General features: G+C 45.4%; 1 protein-coding gene across 3 annotated transcripts in view; it reads left to right on the top strand.

Annotated features, from left to right (window-relative positions):
• The window catches only part of LOC115474661 (E3 ubiquitin-protein ligase TRIM39-like), a 170157-nt gene that overhangs the window by 104477 nt on the left and 40134 nt on the right, over positions 1 to 25546 (top strand). Inside the window, exon 7 of one of the 3 annotated variants that reach the window (XM_030210253.1) lies at positions 3342 to 3517. The exons of the other annotated variants lie outside the window; for them this stretch is intronic. The gene's annotated coding sequence lies outside the window, so the exon portion shown is untranslated. The remainder of the gene's footprint in view (positions 1 to 3341; positions 3518 to 25546) is intronic. 3 annotated transcript variants of the gene reach the window in all.

A 25546-nucleotide genomic window follows, 5' to 3' on the forward strand; every position in this document is an offset into this window, starting at 1 on the left:
GAATCAAGAGTTATACCAAGATATCGAAAAGATTCAACAGGCTGAATATCAGTTTCGAAAAGGCACAATAGAGAATTTGGACATGGCAGACCGCTCGTGAACCAGCATTCTACAGTTTTCTGTTTATTTAACACCAATTGTAAGGAACTACAGGTTGCCTTTGGCACTGTTTGGGATTAGAGAGTTGCACGGGGACAGAAATCCAGCCTATCCCCATGGGGAAACTAACCAGTCCCCTTGGGATTCTAACCCATCCCTGCCACAAGTAATCTCCTCCATCCCAGCCCCTGCCGCACCACAGTCACCTTGCTCCCCCCCCACCACCACCACCACCACCAAGAAAGAGATCTGCATGAAATATTTATTTTTATTATTTTGACTTATGAAAACCACTTGTCCCTGAAACATGCTCAAACCAGAATAATCCATTTGTACAAAACAGATGAGGTGAAGATGTGATTCCATGTGCCCCAATGAAAGGGGATTTTAATTTTACTTCCAATCTTTATAACACCAGGCTTCCCAAGGCAGATTACAACAGTTAAGATGAACCCCAACCCATCAGTAAACAGGATATCATCACTGAAATTTGCTTATGTATTACTGTATTGTAGAACAGTGTAGAAAAATGAGCACAAAACACAGCCTTTATTAGTTCTGTTTCTACCAGCAATAATTTTTGAAGCTGTTTTATATTCAGTTTTTATTTCATGGTATTTATATCTACATATGGGAATCTTTCAAATAAATTAAAAAGCTGTCAAATAAGTTTAAAAAAAAGTTTTTGTCCTCCACCTTTTAAGGCACTGTCTACCAACTGGAACAGCTTTTGACTTTTTACAGATTGACCACACATAGGCAGTCCCTTATTTCTAAAAATCTTCTGCTATTGTTTTCAATATTGTTTGCTATTGTTTTGGGTGAAGCAGCGTGGCGGCAATCTCTGCCTACTGGCTTCTACTGGCTGACCCTTTTTCTAATTGTATTTGTTTAATACCTATCGTACTTAGCGTTCACCATTATGGTGTTTTGTAAGCCACATTGAGCCTGCTAATATGTGGGAAAATGTAGGATACAAATGTTACAAATAAATAAATAAATAAGATAAATTAATTGGTAACAATTTGGATTTGCTTCCACATCTTGCTAAGTGCTATTCTATAAAGATCCGTAGGCAAATCACAGCACGCAACTCAAAGGGGGGGGGGGGTGGACGCGGGAGGGGCATGGGTGTGACAGGGCATTCACTAAAGACGCAAGCAATATTACTGAATATTGGGGTTCTGCACTGAAATTATGCACCAACGTGTAAATCCTCCTGCCCAAAGCCCGAATAGCATATTTTACTATTTGGCGAAATAAATGGCACCCAACTTGGAGCGCCATTTATAGAGTAGCACTCTGCACAGATTACTTTCAGCACCATTTTTTGAGCGCCATTTACTGAATCTAATCCTAAATGTGTTTGCATTTTGGCCTTCTATGCGCACTCGGGGGTCCATTTACTAAGCTGCGGTAAAAGGGGGTCCTGCGCTAGCGTCAGCGCGTTTTTGATGCATACTGAGGCCCCCCCTTTTACCACAGCGGGTAAAAGGCTTTCCCTATGAAGAAAGGCTAAGGAGGCTCAGGTTGGAGAAGAGACGGCTGAGGAGAGACATGATAGAGGTATATAAAATAATGAGTGGAGTGGAACGGGTGGATGTGACGCATCTGTTCACACTTTCCAAAAATACTAGGGCTAGGGGGCAGAAACTACAGTGTAATAAATTTAAAACAAATCGGAGAAAAGTTTTCTTCACCCAACGCATAATTAAACTCTGGAATTCGTTGCCGGAGAACGTGGTGAAGGCGGTTAGCTTGGCAGAGTTTAAAAAGGGGTTAGATGGTTTCCTAAAGGACAAGTCCATAGACCGCTACTAAATGGACTTGGGAAAAATCCACAATTTCGGGAATAATATGTATGTTTGTACGTTTGGGAAGCTTGCCAGGTGCCCTTGACGTGGATTGGCTGCTGTCGGGGACAGGATGCTGGGCTCGATGGACCTTTGGTCTTTTCCCAGTATGGCATTACTTATGCACTTATGCACTTATACTGGCTTCAACCCATTGGGCTAGATAGCCTTGTATTGTCTCCTGTTCTCAATCTAACCTCCTTACCCCATTTTTCCCCTCCTCCCTGCACCCACACTCTGCATCCTTCTCCCCTGCAGCCTTGGGTGCCCTCCCCACACATACCTGGTCACCCTGGTGGTCTAGTGGCTTGCTTCGGGGCAGGAAACATCCCCATTCTTTCCTGCCCGCTGCCGCTGATCCGTCTCGCTACTGCTGCTTGTTTAAAATGGCTGCTGAGACTTCAAGAGCTGGCCTTGCAAGACTTCCACTGAAGTCTCTCAAGGCTGCCGCTTGAAGTCTCAGCAGCTAATTTTAAACAAGCAGCGGCATTGAGACAGATCAGCAGCAGCGGGCAGGAAAGAGTTGGGGGTCTTTTCTGCACCGAAGCAAATCACTAGACCACCAGGATGACTTCAGGTATGAACGGAGAGGGACAACATAGGTCGGTTCAACTGTTTGGTTCCACGGGAACCCTGCAGGACCCAGGTCCAACCCTGTGGGATTCCTGTGGACCTGAAGGGATCCCCGCGGAATTTCCACTGTCTCCGCTCCTGTACAGCTATCTATTTGGGATGCCAATGCATTCCATTGACTGGGGCAAGAGGAAGAGGAGAGAGCCAGCCCAGCAGACAGAGGGAGATTGCCTCCTCAGAAAGGAATGTTTGTTTATTTAGGCTTGATATACCACCTTTCAATTTAAAATCAGAACGGTGTACAATTTAAAAGAAAACATAAAATTGCAAAAAAGTAAGAAGAGGAACTACAAATCCAGTGAAAAAATAGAAATGAGAAGAAAGAGATAAAACAATGCTGCCAGTACAAGGGAAGCGGTCTATCTGTGATCCTGGTGGCCTTCTGACTTACAAGAAATGCCAAAGTAAAAAGATTGAGGTGTTTAGTCGCCTAGGGGAGTTATCTTATATAAAACCATAATTAAAGGGAAGCACAGCATTCTGCAATATCACTTGTCTTCATACTTTTAGGAGAATTGTTAGAGACTTTCTTTTTACCTTATGTTTGACAGGTATCTGGACTCAGTATGAATTATGATAGTCGTAATGGAAATATATTGTTATAAGAGGGATTATCTCTTTGGCCTATATCTTGATTGTGATCCACCTTGAGCCACCTGAGTAAAGCGGAATAAAAATGTCAAGATTAGATTGTATTATATTGAGGAACCTCCATGGTAGAAGTCTCTATTCAAACAATCTTTCTTTTTTCTTTAGTTTCTCTCATTCCGGGCAGCTATATCCAGTGGCTTCAGGTTGAGTCCTTCTGTTTTGGGGCAAGCATCCCCTGGATGGGTCCTTGCTGACCTTCCTGCAAGTAACAGTATGCAGAAAAGAGAGGACTTGAACATCCATACACAGGACCTAACAGCTCCTGGATAGGTTAATTGCTGGTGAGTCTTGCATGGTGGAGGTAAGTGATGCTAGGAGCAACTTAGCTTGGATCCTCCATGCTCAAGACTAGTTCAAGACAGGGCCTCAATGTTTGGCCATACTTCTCAGGTCCACCCCGATCCATCCAGGGCTTTCTCTCCAAGTGCCTGGCTCTTCCATTAGCTGCCTTCCATGTGCTGTGGAGGACTTGCAGCCCATCTGCATATCCTCACAGCCTAGTCCGTGGTGACTCCCAGGTCCACTCCGATCCTTCCAGGGCCTTTGCACCAGGTGTCACGCTTCCACCAGCTGCATTCCAGGTGCTGTGTAGGACTTGCAGCCCATCTGCATATCCTCACAACCTAATCCGGGGTGACTCCCAGGTCCACCCCAATCCACCCAGGGCCATTCGCTTCCACCAGCTGCCTTCCAGGTGCCGTGTAGGACTTGCAGCTCATCTGCATATCCTCACAACCTAATCCGGGGTGACTCCTAGGTCCACCCCAATCCATCCAGGGCCGTGCACTTCCACCAGCTGCCTTCCAGGTGCCTGGAGGATTTGCAGCCCATCTGCATATCCTCACAGCCTAGTCCAGGGTGACTCCCAGATCCACCCCGATCCACCAAGGGCCTTCGCTCCAGGTGCCTAGCACTTCAACCAGTTGCCTTCCAGGTGCTGTGGAGAACTTGCAGCCCATCTGCATATTCTCACAGCCTAGTCCATGGTGTCTCCCAGATCCACCCCGATTCATCCAGGGCCTTCGCTCAAGGTGTCCAGTGCTTCCACCAGCTGCCTTCTAGGTGCTGTGTAGAATTTGCAACCCATCTACATATCCTCACAGCCTAGTCTGGGGTGACTCCCATGTCCACCTCAATCCATCCAGGGCCTTTGGTCCAGGTGACATTTGTTCCCACCAGCTACCTTCCAGGTGCTGTGTAGGACGCAGCCCATCTGCATATCCTCACAGTCTAGTCTGGGGTGACTTCCAGGTCCACCCATATTCATCTAGGGCATTTGCTCCAGGTGCCAAGTGCCGTTAACTGCTATTCTTTTTTTTTTTTTTTTCTATTTAAATTCTTTATTGATTTTCAATTTCACAAGTACAACAAACTTGCATAGGAAACACAGAAGGCAATAATTTCTAGAATCAATTACAATACACTTCCTTGTCTAAAATATGACAATTTACATTCTTCCTTAGACCTCAAATGTGGGAGGGGGGGGGGGGCGTTAAGAAACGTTGAGGAGAAATTTTTTAAACATAACTATTAGTTGAATAAATCGGCTAACCTTTATTCCACAAACTATCTTAATTGGTCTGATGTTGTTACACCGTGGGGGTCTGAATCCTCTTAGCTTCCACAACAACTTTTAGCTGGTATGGTTCAGAAAAAACATACTTATTTCCCTGGAAGTTAATTCTACACTTACAGGGATAAGCTAACAAGAACGATGCTCCCAAAGCTTTAACATTCTTTCTTAATTCCAAGAATTGTCTCCTTCTTTCCTGGGTTGCCTTCGCAACATCAGGGTACATCCAGATTTTTTGTCCATAAAACAATTTAACAGAATTCTTGAAATATAACTTAAACACATGATTCAAATCTTTCTCAAATACAAACTGAACTAACAATGTTCCTCGGTCTGTAATCTCAAAGTTTGAGTCCTCAAGAAATGCAGTTAAATTTTGAGGTTTCTGAGCCTCCCCTTGTGATAATCCTGCAGAGTCCACAGATGAAACTTTCTTTTGGGGTAAATAATATATTTTTGTATAAGGAGGTAAGGTTGGATCTGGTAACTGCAGGATATCCTTCAAATACATTGAAAATAGCTCACTCGCTTTCAATAAAGGAGAAATGGGAAAGTTCAAAAGTCTCAAATTCAAACGTCTATTATAATTCTCCATTGACTCAATTTTCCTATGAATTATTTGTTTATCTTTGATTAAAGCCGTCACTGAGGATTTTAAACCGGTCATTTCCTCATGTGTCTTTTGTGTTTGGGCATCCACATCGTTCTTAATTTTCTCCAAAGATTGATCAAATTTTTCAATTTTACTCACTATTGCAGCAAACTCTTTTGTTGAGTTTGAAACAGCTAACGTCAATGCCTGCACTGCCTTCCAGACCGCCATCAGGGTAATCTCTCCCAGTTCTTCCTGGGACCCTAAGTCCTCCCTGTCCGATCTTCGAGGTGCCTTGCCGACCGAAATCCCACCGGCAGCGCCTTCCGCATCCAGCGGGGTTTCCGGCCCTCGAGTCGAAGCAGGGCAAGGAGGCGGGACCAACTCCGACGGCGTGAGAGAAACCTCGCAGCCCAGGAACGCCGACGCTCCTCCGTCGGGGCTCAACAGCGGGCTCGCCATGCCGGTCACTGGTGGAACATTCTGCCAGAGTCTATCGAGTGACTGCTGCACTGGGGTCGACGCCATAGCCTTCGGCATCACGCTTTTCGTCGCCCCTTTTCTCTTGGTATGTGGCATGTTGTTGAGAGGAAAAGTTTTCAGCTACCACTCGTTTCCTCTAGCAGTACTCAGGCAGCCATCTTGTAACGCCCCTAACTGCTATTTCTTATGGCTCCAGTACAGTTTCTCTTGGTACTTTCCTTTCCCAATCTCTTTCTCCATCTGAAACCACTGTATACTGCAGGAACACATTGCCCATGTTCTGCTTTCATCATCTTACCATCTCTTTTGTCTTCTCCCTTCTCAGCTCTCAACCTTCAACATTTCCTTCCTTTCATTCAACCATCTCCATTCTGTCTGAGTACATCTCTTTTTGTTGCTGACGTCATACTTCTCCTCCGTACTCTCTTGCTCCTTCTCCTGCTTTCTGCTGGGGTTATCGATCCCAATCTTGGTCCTCCACATCAGCTCTCATCCTATTCATGCATGTCACACAGTGATGTCTCCAATCTAATTTCTGTTCCTCTCCTGTCCCCTTCTTCTCTGCCTTTCTCATGTGCTCTGTGGAATGCCCGTTCTATCTTTAACAAACTTTCTTATCCATGACCTCTTTATCTCTTGTACTCTCCATCTTCTTGCCCCAAGACTTGACTTTGCCCACAGCGGTCCAGTGTCATGGTGGTTACCTTGTCTCCCATATTCTTCACCCAGTTGGCCACAGCGGTGATGTTCGGCTACTGATCTCACTCTTGTAGATTTCAGTCTCTTCTTCCACCTCAGCCTCACTGCTTTTCTTCCTTCGAAGTCCACTCCATCCATCTGCCTCTCTGAGTAGCTGTCATTTATCAACCCCGTCCCTTTCTTCCTTTCTCACTGACTTTGACTCCTGGCTTTCCTTCTCTCTTGAGCCTTCATCTCCTTCCCTCATTCTTGGGGATTTTAATACTCATGGTAATGATCCCTCTGACTCTTATGCTTCTCAGTTTCTCACTTTAACATCCTCTTTCAATCTTCAACTGTGCTCCACTCCCCCTACTCACCAGAATGGCCACTGTCTTGATCTCATCTTCTTCTCCAGTTGCTCACTCTCTAGTTTCTGTGCCTCAGCTCTTCCTCTCTCTGATCATCATCTGATAACTTTAACACTTAAACACCCTCCCTCCCATTCCCGTCCAATCTCCACCAATACATTTAGGAATCTTGAGGCTATTGACTATTCTACTCTGTCCTCCAGTGTTTCAAATCTCTTGTCAACCACTATGTTATCCAAGTCTGTCAGTGAGGCTGACTCTTCCTATAATACTGTTCTCTCGCTCTTCCCATTCTCCGTTCTGTAAGGCGTACCAAACCCCAGCCTTGGCTGACCTCTAGAACCCGCTGTCTACATTCCTGTGCCCAATCTGCCGAACGCCTTTGGCTGAAATCCTTTGCCATGCTGACTTCATACATTTCAAATTCTTGCCCATGCTGACTTATACATTTCAAATTCTTGCTGACCTCCTTCCAGTCTGCTCTTTCACTTGCCAAACATGACTACTATAGTAGACAAACTCTCTTGGCTCAAACCCTCAACATGTCTTTGCCACACCAAACTCTTTCCTCAAAGTGCGTTCACCTCTAACTCCCTCTTCACTTTCTCCCCAGACTCTGGCGGAGTACTTTCGTGATAAGGTTCACAAGATTAACCTTGAATTCTCAACCAAGTCACCTCCACCTTCCCTCAGTTCTTTCTATCAACCCTCCTTCAACACCTGCCTCCTTTTTTTCCTTTTCTGAAAGCACTGAAGAGGAAACTGCACATTTTCTTTCCTCCTAACTGACTACCTGATCCTATTCCCACCCATCCACTTAGCATTATCTCTCTTACTGTCATCTCTTCTATCTGTCATATCCTCAAACTTTCACTTTCCACTGCAGCTGTTCCTGATGCCTTCAAACATGCCATAGTTATACCACTCCTCAGAAAAACCTTTGTTGGACCCAGCCTGTGTTTCCAAGTATTGCCTCATCTCCCTCCTCTCTTCCCTATCCAAGACACTGGAACATATGCTGTTCATTGCCGTTGTCTTGACTTTCTTTCAATTCTTTGATCCATTTCAATCTGGCTTTTGCCTTCTTCATTCAACTGAAACATCCCTTGCTAAAGTCTCCAGTGACCTGTTCCTGGCCAGATCCAAAGGTCTGTATCCTCATCCTTCTTGATCTATCTGTTGCTTTTGACCCTATTGATCACCACCTACTCATTGATACACTATTCTCACTTGGATTTCAGGGGCTCTCTTCTTTCCTGGTTTTCTTCCTATCTCTCCCATCGCACTTTTACTGTATACTCTGGTGGATCCTCCTCCACTTCTATCACACTATCAGTTGGTGTACCTCAGGACTGTTTTGGGACCCCTTGTTTTCTCCATCTATACTTCTTCCCTTGGTTCTCTGATCTCATCCCATGGTTTTCAGTATCACCTTTATGCTGATGACTCCCACATCTACCTCTCCACACCAGAAATTTCAGCAGGAATCCAGGACCAGGTATCAGCCTGCCTGTCTGACATTGCTGCCTGGATGTATCACAGCCGTCTGAAACTAAACATGACCAAGATTGAGCTTCCTATCTTTTTTTTTTTCCCCTAAACCCACCTCTCCTCTTCCCTCATTTTCTATCTCTGTGGATAACACTGTCATCCTCCCTGTGTCATCAGCTCATAACTTGCGGTTATCTTTGATTCCTTTCTTTCTTTCTCTGTACATATCCTACAGACTGCTAAAACCTGTCATTTCTTTCACTATAATATCACCAATCACTCAGTGGGTACTTGCGTCTTTTTCTAATCATCTGAATATATATACAAGTAATACTCTCTATGTTCACTGGAGGAAAAGACTTCAGATTCTTGCATACACTCTTAATGATATCAATCGAATTGCAACTGCTACCTCTCCTGCAGATCCTTCATCTGCTGTAATTGGGATCAGGTGCAGAATCGTCATCAGTCAAAAAAAACCCCGTTTCTCTCGTGTTCATTCTATTTGTGCACAGTCTTTTCTTAGTACACAGTGCTAATAATGATAAACTTCATAATTATTCAACACTTATCTGGGCTGTAGAAGTAGTATATCGGTAGCGCTCAACAGAGAGCAGCAAGAAGGGCAGCAACAAACCTGTGTACTAAGATACACACATGGAATTCAAAAAGTATATTTAAACGTCATTGGTGGATAGTGCAAGGACATCCTGCGTTCCAAGACCATAACTTACGTATCGCTTTTTCAAGGGGACAAAATTTAAGAGAACTAATGCAACCTAAACTGAATGAAATGAACGGGTCGGAAGAAATAGAGGGGCATAAGACTTGTGGTAGTTGTATTTACTGTGAAACTGTGATTACAGCTAAAGAATTTATAAATCCTAAAGATAAGAAAATGTATAAGCTACGATACAACACAGATTGTAACAGCAATCACGTAGTATATATATTGAGATGTACATGCCAAAAACTGTACATAGGAAAGACAACACGAGCATTGAAACAACATCTGACCGATCATAAGTTTAATATTATACACCAACGTAAAGAGGCACCACTAGTAGTCCACTCTATGGAAAAACAGCACAGATTTGCAGATTTTACGTGTATTGTGATAGATCAAATAGGAGAGTCGATAAGAGGAGGAAACAGAGATTGATTACTGATATAAGCAGAACAACGTTGGATCTTCAGGTTGAATACCATAATACCGCACGGTTTAAATGCACGTATAGAATGGAAAGCATTCATGTAGGATTAGGTAGTTTACCATTTGAACAAGACAGATAAGGGAATGTACCTTTAAGAAGACATTCAGTAATGATTGGATAGGCAATCAAGGTGAAAGTTTAAATACCCTACCGCCATTTTATTCGATAGGAGTCCAGTGAAAACTCACACTGGGACTCGTATAAGGTAAGCTCCTTCAAACTGAAACCTGTTGATAAGCTAGCTCTCCACGGTCCACTCTCTAACATGACATAATTGCACTTGGTTATAGGACAGATGTAGCAGTTGAGGGTGTGACTCCTGAGGAAGCAACTGAGAAACGGAGGCTCTCTGTTGAGTGCTACCAATATACTACTTCTACAGTCCAGATAAGTGTTGAATAATTATGAAGTTTATCATTAGCACTGTGTACTAAGAAATGATTGGAGGAGAAAAGAGAGGAGGAGTGGCCTAGTGGTTAGGGTGGTGGACTTTGGTCCTGGGGAACTGAGGAACTGAGTTCGATTCCCACTTCAGGCACAGGCAGCTCCTTGTGACTCTGGGCAAGTCACTTAACCCTCCATTGCCCCATGTAAGCCGCATTGAGCCTGCCATGAGTGGGAAAGTGCGGGGTACAAATGTAACAAAAAGAAACAAAAAAAGAAAAGACTGTGCACAAATAGAATGAACACGAGAGAAACGGGGTTTTTTTTTTTGACTGATGACGATTCTGCACCTGATCCCAATTACAGCAGATGAAGGATCTGCAGAGGAGAGGTAGTAGTTCAATTCGATTGATTGATTGATTTTATTACATTTGTACCCCACGCTTTCCCACAGATAGCAGGCTGTAAGAGCGTATGATATCATCAAGAGTGTATGCAAGAATCTGAAGTCTTTTCCTCCAGTGAACATAGAGAGTATTACTTGTATATATATTCAGATGGCTATAGTATCACCAAAATTTGTCCTTTCCTTTCTGACCACACTGCCAAACCCCTTATCCACACACTTATCCCCTCTCACTTAGACTTTTGCAACTTGTTTCTCACAGGTCTCCCACTAAGTCATCTCTCTCCCCTTCAATTTGTTCAAAATTCTGCTGCACGACTTATATTCCGCCAGTGTCGCTATGCTCATATTAGCCCTCTCCTCAAGTCACTTCATTGGCTCCCTATCTGTTTGCATACAGTTCAAACTCCTCTTATTGACTTACATGTGCATTCACTCTGCAGCTTCTCTGTACCTCTCCACTCTTATCTCTCCCTACACTCCTTCCCGGGTGTTCTGTTCATTGGGTAAATCTCTCTTATCTGTACCCTTCTCCTCCACTGCCAACTTTGAACTCCGTTCATATTATTTTGCTGTGCCATATGCCTGGAATAGACTTCCTGAGCCAGTGTGTGAAGCTCTAAATCTAGGCTAAAAGCCCACTTTTTTAATGCTGCTTTTAACTCCTAACCCCTATTCACTTGTTCAGCACCCATGTATGTTTTATCATTCCCATGTTAGTAATCCCCGATCCATTATTTGTCCTGTTTGTCTGTCCTAATTAGATTGTAAGCTCTTTCGAGCAGGGACTGTCTCTTCATGTTCAAGTATACAGCTTCGTACATCTAGTAGTGCTATAGAAAAGATTAGTAGTAGTAGAGTTCCTGTGCAGAGTTTTGCAGGTTTATTCTTTGCAAGAGTCAATTATCTTTGAAGAAATCCTGGAATTTTAGGGACCAAATTCAGAGGCTGCCTGGACGTACTTATGGGAGGTCCTTCCTCACCTCAGGCCCCTTCTCCCAGTACTGGTCATCACTGGTCTAAATTCAGAGTCCAAGAGCAATACTACCATGGTTCATAAAATTATCTACGGCGAAGCCCCGGGATACATGACAGACCTCATAGACCTACCAACCAGAAACATAACAAGATCAACACGAACATACCTAAATCTCCACTACCCAAGCTGCAAAGGACTCAAATACAAATCAACTTATGCATCCAGCTTCTCGTATATAAGCACACAACTATGGAACAGATTACCAAACGTTGTGAAAACAACGTATGACCACCTAAACTTCCGGAAATCACTAAAAAGTAACCTGTTCAAAAAGGCATACCCTACCGACCCAGCTTAAATGCCTGAACCCTGCAACACAACGAAACCAAAGCTCTTACTGGACATAACTTAACTCTTCCTCCCTACGATTCCCTAATGTGTCTGTTACAAATGATCTTTATTCTACCACAACATCACTTTGTATTTGTTCATACCGGCATTGGTGATCGCCATTACGGTACTATGTAAGCCACATTGAGCCTGCAAATAGGTGGGAAAATGTAGGATACAAATGTAACAAATAAATAAATACTATTCTGGCAGCTACCTCCCTTCTTCAGGAAAATAGTCTTAGAATGTTTGACTGGGATGGAACCCTTGTTGCAAACTTCTTGCTCTGGCTGTGCTTCTTCATGGAAACATGAGCTTGCACTCCACTCAGGTTGAACATGTGGGACATACACATAACAATTTTTTGGGGTGTTATTGAGGAACCTGACAGTATAGATTGCTAAAAGAATGGGACTCTTGCCACATTCCAGCATTAGACAATATAGTGTCAGAAGCAAATATTCCCTCTTATCTCTAATTCTGAGCTCTCAACACCCAATTATTAACAGAACTGACTCCACAACCAAATATTATAAAAATAGAGTGCTTATTTATTTACAATAGCAGCAAAGATAATGTGCAAAGAAGGCAAGAATAAAGACACAAGAAGTGTTATTATAGAAACAGCTCAGAGTAAATGCACATTATCCTAGACAGAGTTCTAATTCTGTCAACTAATCTAAACTCACATAACTACGCAAGAGTATATGGCAAATATACAACCTGATGCAGACATCCAGCAGATGGCAGAGTGTTCCTCAGATGGTCAGTCAGATGAACAGCAGGATCTGCACCTTGGATGAAATATCAGCATAACAGCCCCTGTATAAGATGCAAGCTCTCTTCTTATACAGTAATCACAAGCTGCAGCTGTGCTAATAACATGCATTCTGGCTTTGTGGGTGATGCACACATAACCTTGTTTATCCGAAATGTTGTGGCTTCAAAGGCCACAAGATTGTCTCATTGGCACCATTTGAAGGGGTCACCTTGACAATGAGCCAAGGTTTCATAAACGATGTACAGTTTTGCCAGCCACAGTGTCTCTCTCAGATACAAGGGAGATCTCAAGATTCCTTGGCTGGTCTGGCTGTGACGTCGATGCTGATAGTAACGTTGTTATTCTGGTACATTGGTGCCCTTGGCAGCATTATTTTCTGTATGCAAGGCCGAGGCTCATTAAACAACAGGTTTTAGCAGTGAAAGATGAAATAAGTCTGAGTCTGCATTTTAGTATCAAGTTGTTAATACATTGATACACTATTCTCATTTGGATTTCAGGGGCTCTCTTCTTTCCTGGTTTTCTTCCTATCTCTCCCATCGCACTTTTACTGTATACTTCTCCACTTCTATCCCACTATCAGTTGGTGTACCTCAGGGCTCTGTTTTGGGACCTCTTCTTTTCTCCATCTATACTTTTGTTACATAGGAACATATAGTGCTTTATAGGCTTATTTTGCTGCTATAGACATCGTGCCCCCTTGCTGGTGTCAGCCATGCATACTAAGCAGCAGAACAGAGAAGTCTTAGAATCTGTTGAATGACTTCATAACCTGGCCTGTGGTTCCTTACAGTCTGTGGAGTCGATAGCCATTTTAGATCCATGTTCTGCCTCTATCTGTGCCTCACAGTTTGCTGAGGCACCTTGCAGTCCTCAGAAACTGGGATTAGTGGCCATTTTACATGTGCATAGATTAGAACCTCTCTTTTACTGGCTTCCTCCAGGAGTGGACTCGAGTAACATCAGACCAGTGAGTACTGGAAATAATCAGAGAAGATTACAAATTCAAATCTTCCTTCCTTTCAAAGAATGATCAGTTCTTTAGAGTTTTCCTCCTTTCACCTGCTAGATATCAGAAGAATTTTTATGCATTAAAAGTCACTAATGATTTCTGTTGAGCAGATAAATTGTTTATCTTCTTTGGTAAGACTTAAGAAAGACAAGGCAGTATCTTAAGCTACAGTTTCTCATTGGTTAAAGATATGATTTCCTTAGGATATATATTGGTGGGTAGACAATTGCCTATAACCGTGAGAGCACACTCTGTTAAAGAGGTAGTTGCTTCTTGGGTGGAGTATAATGCATTGTCTCCGGATATCGGTAAAGCAGCAACATGGTCCTCTCTATATACTTTTGCAAAGCACTATTGCTTGGATGGAGCTACTAGCGAGGAAGCTGCCTTTGGAGCTTCAGTTCTCAGAACAGGGGAGACTGATCCCCTACCATCTTGAGGACTGCTCCTTTACTTCCAAAAAGTCATGGATTTGTCTGGTGCGTATGAGAAGGAAGGAGAATTAGATCTTACCTGCTAATTTTCTTTCCTATAATCACACCAGATGAGTCCAGCCACCTGCCCTTATTTGTTTCTCCATATCATTATAGCCGAGATCTTATTTTTGCCAACTCCTTGTTTCTCTTGTTGAGTAAATATTTTTGCATTACATCAGCATTAAGGTCAGCAAATGTTTTCGTATTATTTCTGTAACTGTTTTCCACTGCTTTGTTAGCTGATTCTGAAGTGTTTGAGCTGTACAGGGTTCTATTAAGGCACAGCACAATTCTGTATTCTCTGTCTCCACCTGCTGGTAGATGGGACACAAACTCACAAGTCCTGGACTTGGCTGGTGTGACTTAAGGAATGAAAATTAGCAAGTAAGATCTAATTTTGCGTTCAGTAGGCCTAAACTAGGCTTTGATTTGCATTACAAATAAGGTGGTATATTAAGTCTAAATAAACGATAAGTGATTTGTTTAGCTGAATTTCACCACAAACAGATAATTTTAAATTCCTCCTTCCCCCAAACCCAGCCCATTTAGCCATTTTGTCCATTTTTAATTTAAAAAAATAAACAGCTAAGTCAGTTATACGTTCCAATATTGTTCCAATGATTTCCAAGGTATATGTCCACACAAAAAAGCAAGTTCAAAGTTCATTGGTACAAATTATTTGTACCTTTGAATTTTGTAGACACTTTTCAAAAAGCAATGACCTGAGTGGTTTCCCTTTGAAAATTAGCTACAAGGTTTGCAAATGCAGTATAAAATACATACAAGCTTAGCTGAAAGGTGTGTGTGTGTGTGGGGGGGGGGGGGGGTACCACAATTGCCCCTTTAATATATTTAAATCTGTATTATTTTCCTTAATATATCTTACCATGAGGATGGACGAGATATATATATATATATATATATATATATATATATATATATATATATATATATATATATATATATATATAATTTATTTATTTATTTATAAGAATTTAAATTTACAAGCAATAAAATAACTTGCCAGAAATACAGAGAAAGTAATACATAAGAATTATTTCAATCGGGTAATTCTATACTCTTCCTTAGACCACAAAATAGGGAGAGTGGAACAAGACAAGGAGATCAATTAAACAACAGTAAACAGAAAAAACGTGGTATTAACCTGATTATCCCCAGTTATTATTTATCTGAATTATTATTCCACATTGATCATCTGGTTGGCTTCTTCAAACCCAAAACGGTGTATATTCAGTTTAATTCGTTGAAAACATACTTATTGTCCAGTATTAGTAGAAATAATAAACCTAATTTCATTTTTTCTTTTTTAAAATCAGAAATTATTTAACAATGCGAAAACTTGAATCTCTAAGGTAATCCCAGTTTCACAGGCTTTACTCCTTTTGAATTAATATTACTAAGTAATCTATATATATAAAACTCACCCTCAACGTTCTGAACACAACGACGTCAGTGAAGCCAAGCCCTGACTTCCTTCAAAAAGGTTCGAAGGTTCGTGGTGGTGAAGCCACCAAAATCACTCCGGGCCCCGCCCTCGAGGGCGGAGCAATGGCAGAACAACGAAGGGGTTGGCACAAAGGGAGGCGGGGGGGGTCGAAAATTGCTCCGGGCCCCGCCCTTGCGTCAAACGTCATGACATGAGGGCGGAGCAATGCCAGAACAACGAAGGGGTTGGCAGGGAGGGAGGGAGGCAGGGAGGTGTGGTGTTGCCAACGAAAACCATGATGGCAGAACAACGAAGGGGTTCACAGGAAGGGAGGCGGGGGGGGGGGGGGGGGGGTTGCAAAACCGCTCCGGGCCCTGCCCTCGCGTCAAACGTCATGATGTTGAGGGCGGAGCAATGGCAGAACAACGAAGGGGTTGGGCAGGGGGGGGGTATTAGCGACGAAAACCTTGCTAGCGCCTGTTTCATTTGCTCAGAAACGGGCCTCTTTTACTAGTAATTTATATTACTAAGAGGAATCACATATATATATTTTTTAATAAAAATATCTTATGGACAAACTTTTTATGGAAATAAGTTTATTTAGTTTATTTGCACATTCTTGATATATGCAAGGGCCCAGTCTGGTTTCTATGCGGTTTATAATAACAAAAGCACTAGAAAATCCTCTGTTCCTTGGCTTTTAGAGGGTATTTCTATTTTTTCAAAACTTAGCTGGTGGTGGGAGGCAGGGCTGGTGGTTGGGAGGTGGGATAGTGCTGGGCAGACTTATACGGTCTGTGCCAGAGCCAGTGGTGGGAGGCAGGGCGGGTGGTTGGGGGGTGGGGATAGTGCTGGGCAGACTTATACAGTCTGTGCCCTGAAAAAGACAGGTACAAATCAAGGTAAGGTATACACAAAAAGTGGCACATGTGAGTTTATCTTGTTGGGCAGACTGGATGGACCGTGCAGGTCTTTTTCTGCCGTCATCTACTATGTTACTATGTAAAAGCATCTTGTGCAAGTAGAGGAGGAGAAGAAAAGCAGCAAGTGCTAGTGGTTGTAGATCAGGCCTTTGAGAAGACTTGAGTAAAGAGAGATTTTGAGGGCAAGCTTAAACTTGGTAAAGGAGGGTTCCAGGCAGAGATGTACTGAGAGTGTGTTCCAGAGCCTAGGACCTATGTAGCTGATAGCTGAGGCACGGGTAATATCAAGGCAGATGAGGGAGGGATGCAGAAGTGCAAGTATCTCTTATTTATAAGCTGAAGGAAAATGTTCTTTTATAAAGAAATAAATACATATTAGTTAACAATAATGAGTCACTGCTCTGACATTTTCTCCTCCCAATAGGGAGACAAAAACTAGTCCATCTTGTCAGTTCCCTCTCCCCTGTCCCTCCCTGATCCTTCCATGCACACAAAAAGAATCAATTCTTATTTAGAAGTGGAAAGAAAATAAAGAAAAAGTTAAACACAAAGAGAGCTTTGAAAAGTTTAAAGGGTAATACTTATCTGATGTAAAGCACAGGACAGGATTCTCTTGTTAATTTGCAGTAATTGTAGTAGGAAAACTGAAAAGAGAAATGTTAAAAGTGAGTTTTAAGTTATTACTGGTCCAGTTTTAATTAGAAAGTTTATATATTTCTCAAATTGCATTAATATATTTATATATATTCTATTTATTAAAATTTATTATATATATATATATTGTCTGTATTTAATAAACTTACCCTAATTTTTCCTTGAATTCTCCTTATCCTTTAACCCATCCTCCTTTCCTTAATTTTCCCTATATTTAATGTGAGACCGTTCTCCAGAGAGAGCCCTACCTGAGGTAAGGTCACGGACTACACAGTGGAGTGAAAATAAAGATCAGGTGTGGTTGGCTCCTGGGGGGGGCGGAGCTTATATTAATTCAACCAAATTTTGCCTATTGTAAATTTGTTATTAAAGCAGTAAATTTGAGAATTGACATAGCAGTAGTAAGGGGTATATTGTGCCATATTGTAGGGCTGATAATACAGACTTAGGGCAGAATATCAGTGGTTAGGTGACCATAAGCGATTAAGCAAGCAGGAGCCTCATTGAATATTGGTTGGCTGTGTAATTAGATTGTAAGCACTGTTGAGCAGGGACTGTCTCTTCATGTTCAAGTGTACAGCGCTGCGTACGTCTAGTAGTGCTATAGAAATGATAAGTAGTAGTAGTAGTAATGTTTTGAGCAGGTATATGTAGAGAATGACATGGGGATAAAATTTGTCCCCATCCCCGCATGCCCCATCTCCGTCTCCACCCTGTCTCCGCATGCCCTGTCTCCATCCCTGTCCTGTCCCCACAGGCCCTGTCTCCGTCCCTGCCCCGTCCCCACAGGTTCTGCCCCCGCCCCATCCTCATGGGCTCTGGTTTCATCTGCAGAAGGCTCGAACACTTACGATTTTAAAAAGGAACAATATACTGTGCAACTGTTGTGTATAAATTACAAATAGAAAACAGTAATAACAATGAGCAGCTATAATAAACCCTCCCACCACCACCACCCTCTACCCTTTCAACCCCAACAATAGCTGACTTCTACTACCCCAAGGAATCCTAATCCACCCTGTTAAAATGTCCAGGGGTACAAAATACAACCCGTTCTTTATGACCTAGAGGGAAGAAATATGCCCTATGAAGCACTGTTATGATTTTTAATCTGTGGTTCATATCATCATGCTGATCAATCCATAGGACTGGTGGTTGTGTCCATCTACCAGCAGGTGGAGATAGAGAGCAAACTTTGCCCCCTATATGTGGTCATGTGCTGCCGGAAACTCCTCAGTATGTTCTCTATCTCAGCAGGTGGTGGTCACACACAGCAGCAGCTCTGGCTAGGCCTCCAAGCCTAATTTTTAGGTTTTGTTGAGTGCCTGGGGTTGAGGGCTCTTCTTGAGCAAGTGCAAAACCTGGTGGCGCCAGGTCCCTCCTTTTCTTCCCCCCTCCCGCTGGCTCCGTTTAAAAAAAAAAAAAAAATTTTGAACGTCCTTAAAGGCGTTTATTTCGATGTTTATTTAAACGTTTATTGCAGCTACTCACTGGGACACCAGGTCGTTACAGCTCGGAGCGGACAGCAGGTAATTTTTACTTTTTATAGCGGGCAGGGGGTTCCCCGATTGGTCTCCACGTGGCCTATGGCGTCGGAGGGCGAGGGCGCAAAGAGTCGCTCCCCGGATCGCGTGTGCGCTTCCAGAGGGGATGCGGGGGTCTTAAAGTCTGATTCGCCCTTGTTGGGTGACAGTTTCGTGACCGATGAGTGTCCCGGTCCTTCCTCCGGTGTGGCGGTTTTTCCCGCCATAAACGCCCATCCCCCGCGGCTCGCCTCCGCCATATTGGCCGGCCACGCGGCTCGGACGGCTTCTTCTTGGGCCGCCCTTGAGGTGGGAGACATTGATGCCATGAACGCCCTTAATTTGGGCGACGGCACAAAAGCGGCTAAAGTTAAGCGCCGTTCTTCCCGCGCGGCTCCGCGGAGTGTCGCGCCGGACGCCATCTTGGATGCGCAGCATGTCTCTCCCCCGCTCTTGCGAGCGCCGGTTGAGGGTGCGTCTAGGGCTGTAGCCCAGGCTGCGGAAGTGCACAGTATGCGGGGTTTCTCCCCCGAGTTTGTTTTGCTGCTGCATCAGGCCTTCCTTATGCAAAACGCTGCCCCTGCTCCCTCGTCTGGTAAAGAGGTTGAGGCCCCCGGAGGTAAACGCCCTCGGGTTGATTCCCAGGCCTTGGAGGACTTTGTCTCCTCCGATGTAGATGAGGGCAGCGTATCTGAGTTCTCCCAACGGTCCTTTGCGGATTCCTTGGAGGAGACGGATCCCCGCTCGGATGGAGCGGATGACCCCTCTGCAGCACGGCTCTTTAGCTCAGAGGATTTGCCCAACCTGTTAATGCAGGCCATGGGCATTTTGAAGATTTCCTCTCCGGAGGACGTCTCTCCCTCAGCCCCTGTTGGTTCTGCCATTATGCTGGGGACGAAGCGCCCGCATAGAACCTTCCACGTGCATGATGCCATGCACACCTTAATTTCGGCTCAGTGGGATGTCCCGGAAGCGAGCCTTAAAGTGGTTAGGGCTATGTCCCGCCTCTATCCTTTGCCTGAAAGTGAACGTGAGGCCTATCTGTGGCCTACCGTGGTTTCTTTAATCACTGCGGTGACTAAGAAAACGGCGTTGCCGGTGGAAGGTGGCACGGCCCTATAGGACGCCCAAGACAGAAGATTGGAGGCGGCCTTAAGGTCGTCCTTTGAGGCGGCTGCTTTAAGTTTGCAGGCCTCAGTTTGCGGCTCCTATGTGGCCAGGGCGTGCCAGACTATGGTGCAGCGGGCTTCCCCCTCGGATCATTCTTTGAGGGCTGATTGGCCGGCCCTGGAATCGGGCTTAGCCTATTTGGCAGACTTGCTGTATGATATCTTGAGGGCCTCAGCTAAAGGCATGGCTCAGACAATCTCTGCGCGGCGGTGGCTTTGGCTGAAGCATAGGTCTGCTGACCACGCCTCTAAATCCCGCCTGGCTAGATTGCCTTTTAAAGGCAAGCTGCTCTTTGGGGTCGAGCTGGACAAAATTGTGACCGATCTCGGCACGTCTAAGGGCAAGAGGTTACCAGAGGTCAGGGCTCAGGCTAGTGCTCGCCCCGGTACCTCCAGAGGACGGTTTCAGGAAGCCCGTCGGTACGGCCAAGGCAGGTCGGGCTCCTCTGCCCCCTCTTCCTTCAAGAGGAAATTCTCCCCCAAGCAGCATTCCTTTCGCAGAGACCGCCGTCCCGGAGGTGCTCCCTCCGGTCCTCCCCTAGGGTCTCGTACCCAATGACGGGGCCTTGGTCCACGCCCCAGTGCAGATTGGAGGACAGCTGTCCTCGTTTCTGGGCGAGTGGATCACAATAACTTCAGATGCTTGAGTGCTGGAAGTCATCAGAGACGGCTACAAGCTAGAGTTCTGCCGACCCTTAAGAGACGTGTTTGTACTCTCTCCCTGCAAGTCTCCGGTCAAAGCTGTGGCAGTGCAGCAGACCTTGGACAATCTGATCCGCCTGGGTGCGGTCGTTCCGGTGCCAGAAAATCAGCTTGGCAAGGGACGTTACTCCATTTACTTTGTGGTACCAAAGAAAGGAGGTTCTGTACGGCCTATCCTCGACCTCAAGGGGTCAATCAGGCTCTTTCGCATGGAGACCCTCCGCTCTGTTATAGCGGCAGTGCAGGCAGGAGAGTTCCTGGCATCCTTGGACATCAAGGAAGCGTACTTGCATATTCCCATCTGGCCTCCTCATCAACGCTTTCTGCGTTTTGCAGTACTGGGCCGACACTTCCAGTTCAGAGCCCTCCCGTTCGGGTTGGCTACTGCTCCGCGGACCTTCTCCAAAGTAATGGTGGTCATCGCGGCCTTCCTGAGGAAGGAAGGAGTACAAGTCCATCCTTATCTGGACGACTGGTTGATCCGAGCCCCCTCTTATGCAGAGTGTGGCAAAGCTGTGAACCGGGTGGTTGCTCTTTTGAGCTCCCTGGGGTGGATCATCAACTGGGAGGAAAGCCAGCTGCGCCCAACTCAGTCCCTGGAGTATCTGGGAGTTCGATTCGACACCCAAGTGGGCAGAGTGTTCCTGCCAGACAATCGGATTGTCAAGCTTCAGGCTCAGATGGACCAGTTCCTAGTAGCCTCTCCTCTTCGGGCTTGGGACTATGTGCAGCTGTTGGGCTCTATGACGGCCACGATGGAAGTAGTGCCCTGGGCCAGGGCTCATATGAGACCACTACAACACTCTCTGCTGCAGCGCTGGACTCCGATGTCGGAGGATTATGCTGTGCGCCTTCCCTTGGACCTAGCAGTGCGCAAGGCGCTGAGCTGGTGGACGCAGACAGACAAGTTGTCTGCAGGAATGCCTCTGGTGACCCCGGAGTGGATTGTCGTCACGACGGACGCCTCTTTGTCGGGCTGGGGAGCCCACTGCTTGGGAAGGACAGCGCAGGGGCTCTGGTCTCCTGCAGAGGTAAAGTGGTCTATCAACCTCCTGGAACTCAGAGCCATTCGGTTGGCGCTTTTGGAGTTCATCCCGGTACTGGCGTTGAAGCCTGTACGGGTCCTGTCGGACAATGCCACGGCTGTGGCCTATGTCAACTGCCAGGGAGGTACCAAGAGCGCCCCTCTAGCCAAGGAGGCCATGAATCTATGCCAGTGGGCGGAAGCGAACCTGGAACAGCTGTCAGCGGCCCACATTGCCGGAGTCATGAATGTCAAGGCGGACTTTCTCAGTCGCCATACCTTGGAGCCCGGAGAGTGGCAGCTATCTGTTCAGGCGTTCTTGGACATCACGAAGCGCTGGGGCCAGCCGAGCCTAGATCTGATGGCGTCATCGGCCAATTGCCAAGTGCCGCGCTTTTTCAGCAGAGGACGGGACCCTCGATCCCTGGGAGTAGATGCTCTTCTCCAACAGTGGCCGACACAAGAGCTTCTCTATGTGTTCCCGCCCTGGCCCATGTTGGGCAGGGTGCTAGACCGGGTGGCAAAGCATCCGGGCCGGATAATCCTGGTGGGTCCGGATTGGCCCAGACGTCCCTGGTATGCGGACTTGATCAGGCTCTCAGTGGACGAACCTCTGCGACTGCCAGTGGAGCAGGGCCTGTTACATCAGGGTCCCGTGGTGATGGAGGATCCCTCCCCCTTTGGTCTTACGGCCTGGCTATTGAGCGGCAGAGTCTGAGGAAGAAGGGCTTCTCAGACAAGGTCATCGCCACTCTGCTGAGAGCGAGGAAGCGCTCTACTTCTACTGCTTACGCCAGGGTTTGGCATACCTTTGCAGCGTGGTGTGAAGCAGGTTCACTTTCTCCATTTACTGCTCCAATTTCTTCAGTGTTGGCGTTCCTGCAAGAAGGTCTGGAGAAAGGCCTGTCGCTCAGTTCCCTGAAAGTCCAGGTAGCGGCCCTGGCTTGCTTCAGGGGCCGCCTGAAGGGTGCTTCCCTGGTTTTGCAGCCAGATGTGGTGCGTTTCCTAAAGGGAGTTAATCACCTGCGCCCTCCTCTGCACTCAGTGGTGCCTGCGTGGAATCTCAACCTGGTGCTAAGAGCCTTACAAAGCCGCCTTTTGAACCCTTGTCGAGGGCATCTCTGAAAGACCTGACGTTGAAAGCAGTCTTTTTGGTGGCTATCACTTCAGCCAGAAGAGTTTCCGAGCTCCAGGCACTCTCTTGTCGAGAGTTTTTTTCTGCAGTTCACTGAGGCAGGAGTGACTATTCGCACAGTGCCTTCCTTCCTACCCAAGATTGTTTCTCGCTTCCATGTGAGTCAGCAGCTCTGTCTCCCTTCCTTTCGTAGGGAGGACTACCCAGAAGAGTATTCTGCTCTCAAATATCTGGATGTGAGACGGGTCATCATCAGATACTTGGAAGTGACCAATGATTTCCGGAAGTCGGATCATCTGTTTGTCCTGTTTGCAGGTCCTCGTAAGGGTCTGCAGGCTGCTAAGCCTACAGTGGCAAGATGGGTCAAGGAAGCCATTGCAGCGGCTTATGTGGCCGCGGGGAAGGTGCCGCCTATTCAGTTGAAGGCCCACTCCACTAGAGCTCAGGCGGCCTCGATGGCAGAGGCCGGGTCCGTCTCCTTGGAAGAGATTTGCAAGGCGGCAACTTGGGCGTCGGCCCATACCTTCTCCAGACATTACCGCTTGACTGTGGCTGCTCGGGCGGAGGCCCAGTTTGGAGCTTCAGTGTTGAGTTCAGGGATTTCAATGTCCCGACCTGGGTGAGTACTGCTTCGGTACATCCCACCAGTCTATGGATTGATCAGCATGATGATATGGAAGGTAAAATTATGTATCATACCTGATAATTTTCTTTCCATTAATCATAGCTGATCAATCCATAGCCCCTCCCAGATATCTGTACTGTTTATATTCTGGTTGAATTTTAGGTTCAAGTTTAGTCTTCAGTTACTTCAGGAGGACTTCGTGTTCAAGTTTTTTCACTTGGATTCTTCAAGAGTTGAGACGAGTTTGTATTACAGTGAGCTGCTGCATTCCTCTCCCCTCCGTTTTACAGGGCTGGATTGAGACTTAAATTCTGCCGGCACTCCCTCCCGCTTCGTGCGGCTGTAGGGCAGCTTTGTACCCCTCCTGCTTCGGCGGTGTTAGGGTCAGTCAGCTCCTCCCGCGGTTGCGGTTGCAGGATAAGCCAGATCCCCCCGCATCGGCGGGGTGGTGTCCCTCCCCCGCTCTGCGGGGATGAGCTGGACGGATTCTCCTCCCCCACTTGTGTGGGGATGAGCTGGGTTAATTCCCCTCCCCCGTTTCGGCGGTGGTGAGCTGGGCAGAGTGTCCCTTTGTGGGTGTAATTCTCTAAGTGCTGAGTCCTGTGGATGGAGCTTTGATATCGACATACTGAGGAGTTTCCGGCAGCACATGACCACATATAGGGAGGCAAAGTTTGCTCTCTATCTCCACCTGCTGGTAGATGGACACAACCCACCAGTCTATGGATTGATCAGCTATGATTAATGGAAAGAAAATTATCAGGTATGATACATAATTTTACCATGAATAAGAAGTCATCAGCAATCTCAGGATTCAGTCTAGCTCTCCTGTCCTCCACAGTCCCTCCTGCAATAGAAGATGTCTTCTTAAAAAATGTACTGATAGCAGGATGTACAGGATCCCCCATTCACATTTTGCTAGCTGTGGCCAGCATGTTTGCTTGTTTTCCAAAAAATAAAAATATTGTCATCTGCATCAATCAAACATAAATAACAGTCCAGTTCATTAACAGTCTTCAAAGTAGAAAGTGACACGGGGACAAAGTTTGTCCCTATCCTCATGGATTCTGTCCCCGCCCTGTCCCCATGGGATCTTTCCCCGTCCCCATCCCCGCGATTACTGTGGATCCCCGTCCCCGTGTCATTCTCTAGGTGTATGGCCTGTTCCCAAGCACTAGGCAGTAAGGGGCTTCCTGGGCTGGTGCCTGCTTGACCCATATATATGCTTTCTCCTTTCTCTACTCTCTGCCACCTTCCAAATTAGTCCTGTATATTCAATGCCAGGCCATCGAATATCTGGGTAACATAGTAACAGCATATAAAGACCAGCATGGTCCATCTAGTCTGCCCATCAAGGTGGATAGAGTTGTACCTGACATTCTGTGCAGAACAAGCAGGTTTCCTCCTCTGTGTCATTGGATAGGATTGTACCTGCAGCTCTGTGTTTTCTTTTGATAGGAATCCTCCATATTTATCCCATGCCTCTTTTGAATTCTGTTATTATTTTTGTCCTAACCACCTCCACTGGGGGTTGTTCGAGCCATCCTCCACCCTTTCAGTAAAAAACTTTTTTTTTACTTTTTAAGCTTACCTCCATACATGTTAATTTCATGTCCTCTAGTTCTTTTTTTAATCTATTCTACGCTGATTTAAGAACGTGACATGTCAGTACCCATTTTACAACAAAAATAAGTGCCGAACATCAAGGGCAATATCAATTAACAATCAAAATCATCATTATTCCCCTCTTTGATTTTCTGTTATCTAGAAAGGAGTAGTCAGTCGCCCTCAACTGGTGTGTTTTATCCCCCCACATATTACTACCATACCTCATATACTTAACTTACATATTTCTGTCTTTCTACTTTCATACATGCTACCCACCCCCTTTCGACTAATACCTTTTACTCCAGGATTACACTAATCTTCATTATCATGCATGCTCAGGATAGGAAATGAGTATAATCATCGAAACGTAGCCCATATCTGCTTGTACCACAGCAGTGCTACAAAACAGCAGTTTCATTCATGAGGGCCAGCCAGTAATTGTAAGGAGGGGCTTTTCTTGGATCCACCATTATAAATTCACTTTGTGGACCAGCAAGAAAACTGTGAGCACAAATTTATTTTTTGCTTTTGATGTTTGCTTTCCCCTGTCCTCCTCATTCCACAATCCCAACATCTGTATGTACATTCTAGCTGACCCACAACTCTCCACTGCCTCAGTTGCTTGAGTCCAAAGGTCTTGAAGATTTGGACATTCATTTTCTTTCCTCAC

The sequence above is a fragment of the Microcaecilia unicolor genome, chromosome 7 (genome assembly GCF_901765095.1).
Source record: "Microcaecilia unicolor chromosome 7, aMicUni1.1, whole genome shotgun sequence".
Taxonomy (NCBI): Eukaryota; Metazoa; Chordata; class Amphibia; order Gymnophiona; family Siphonopidae; genus Microcaecilia; species Microcaecilia unicolor.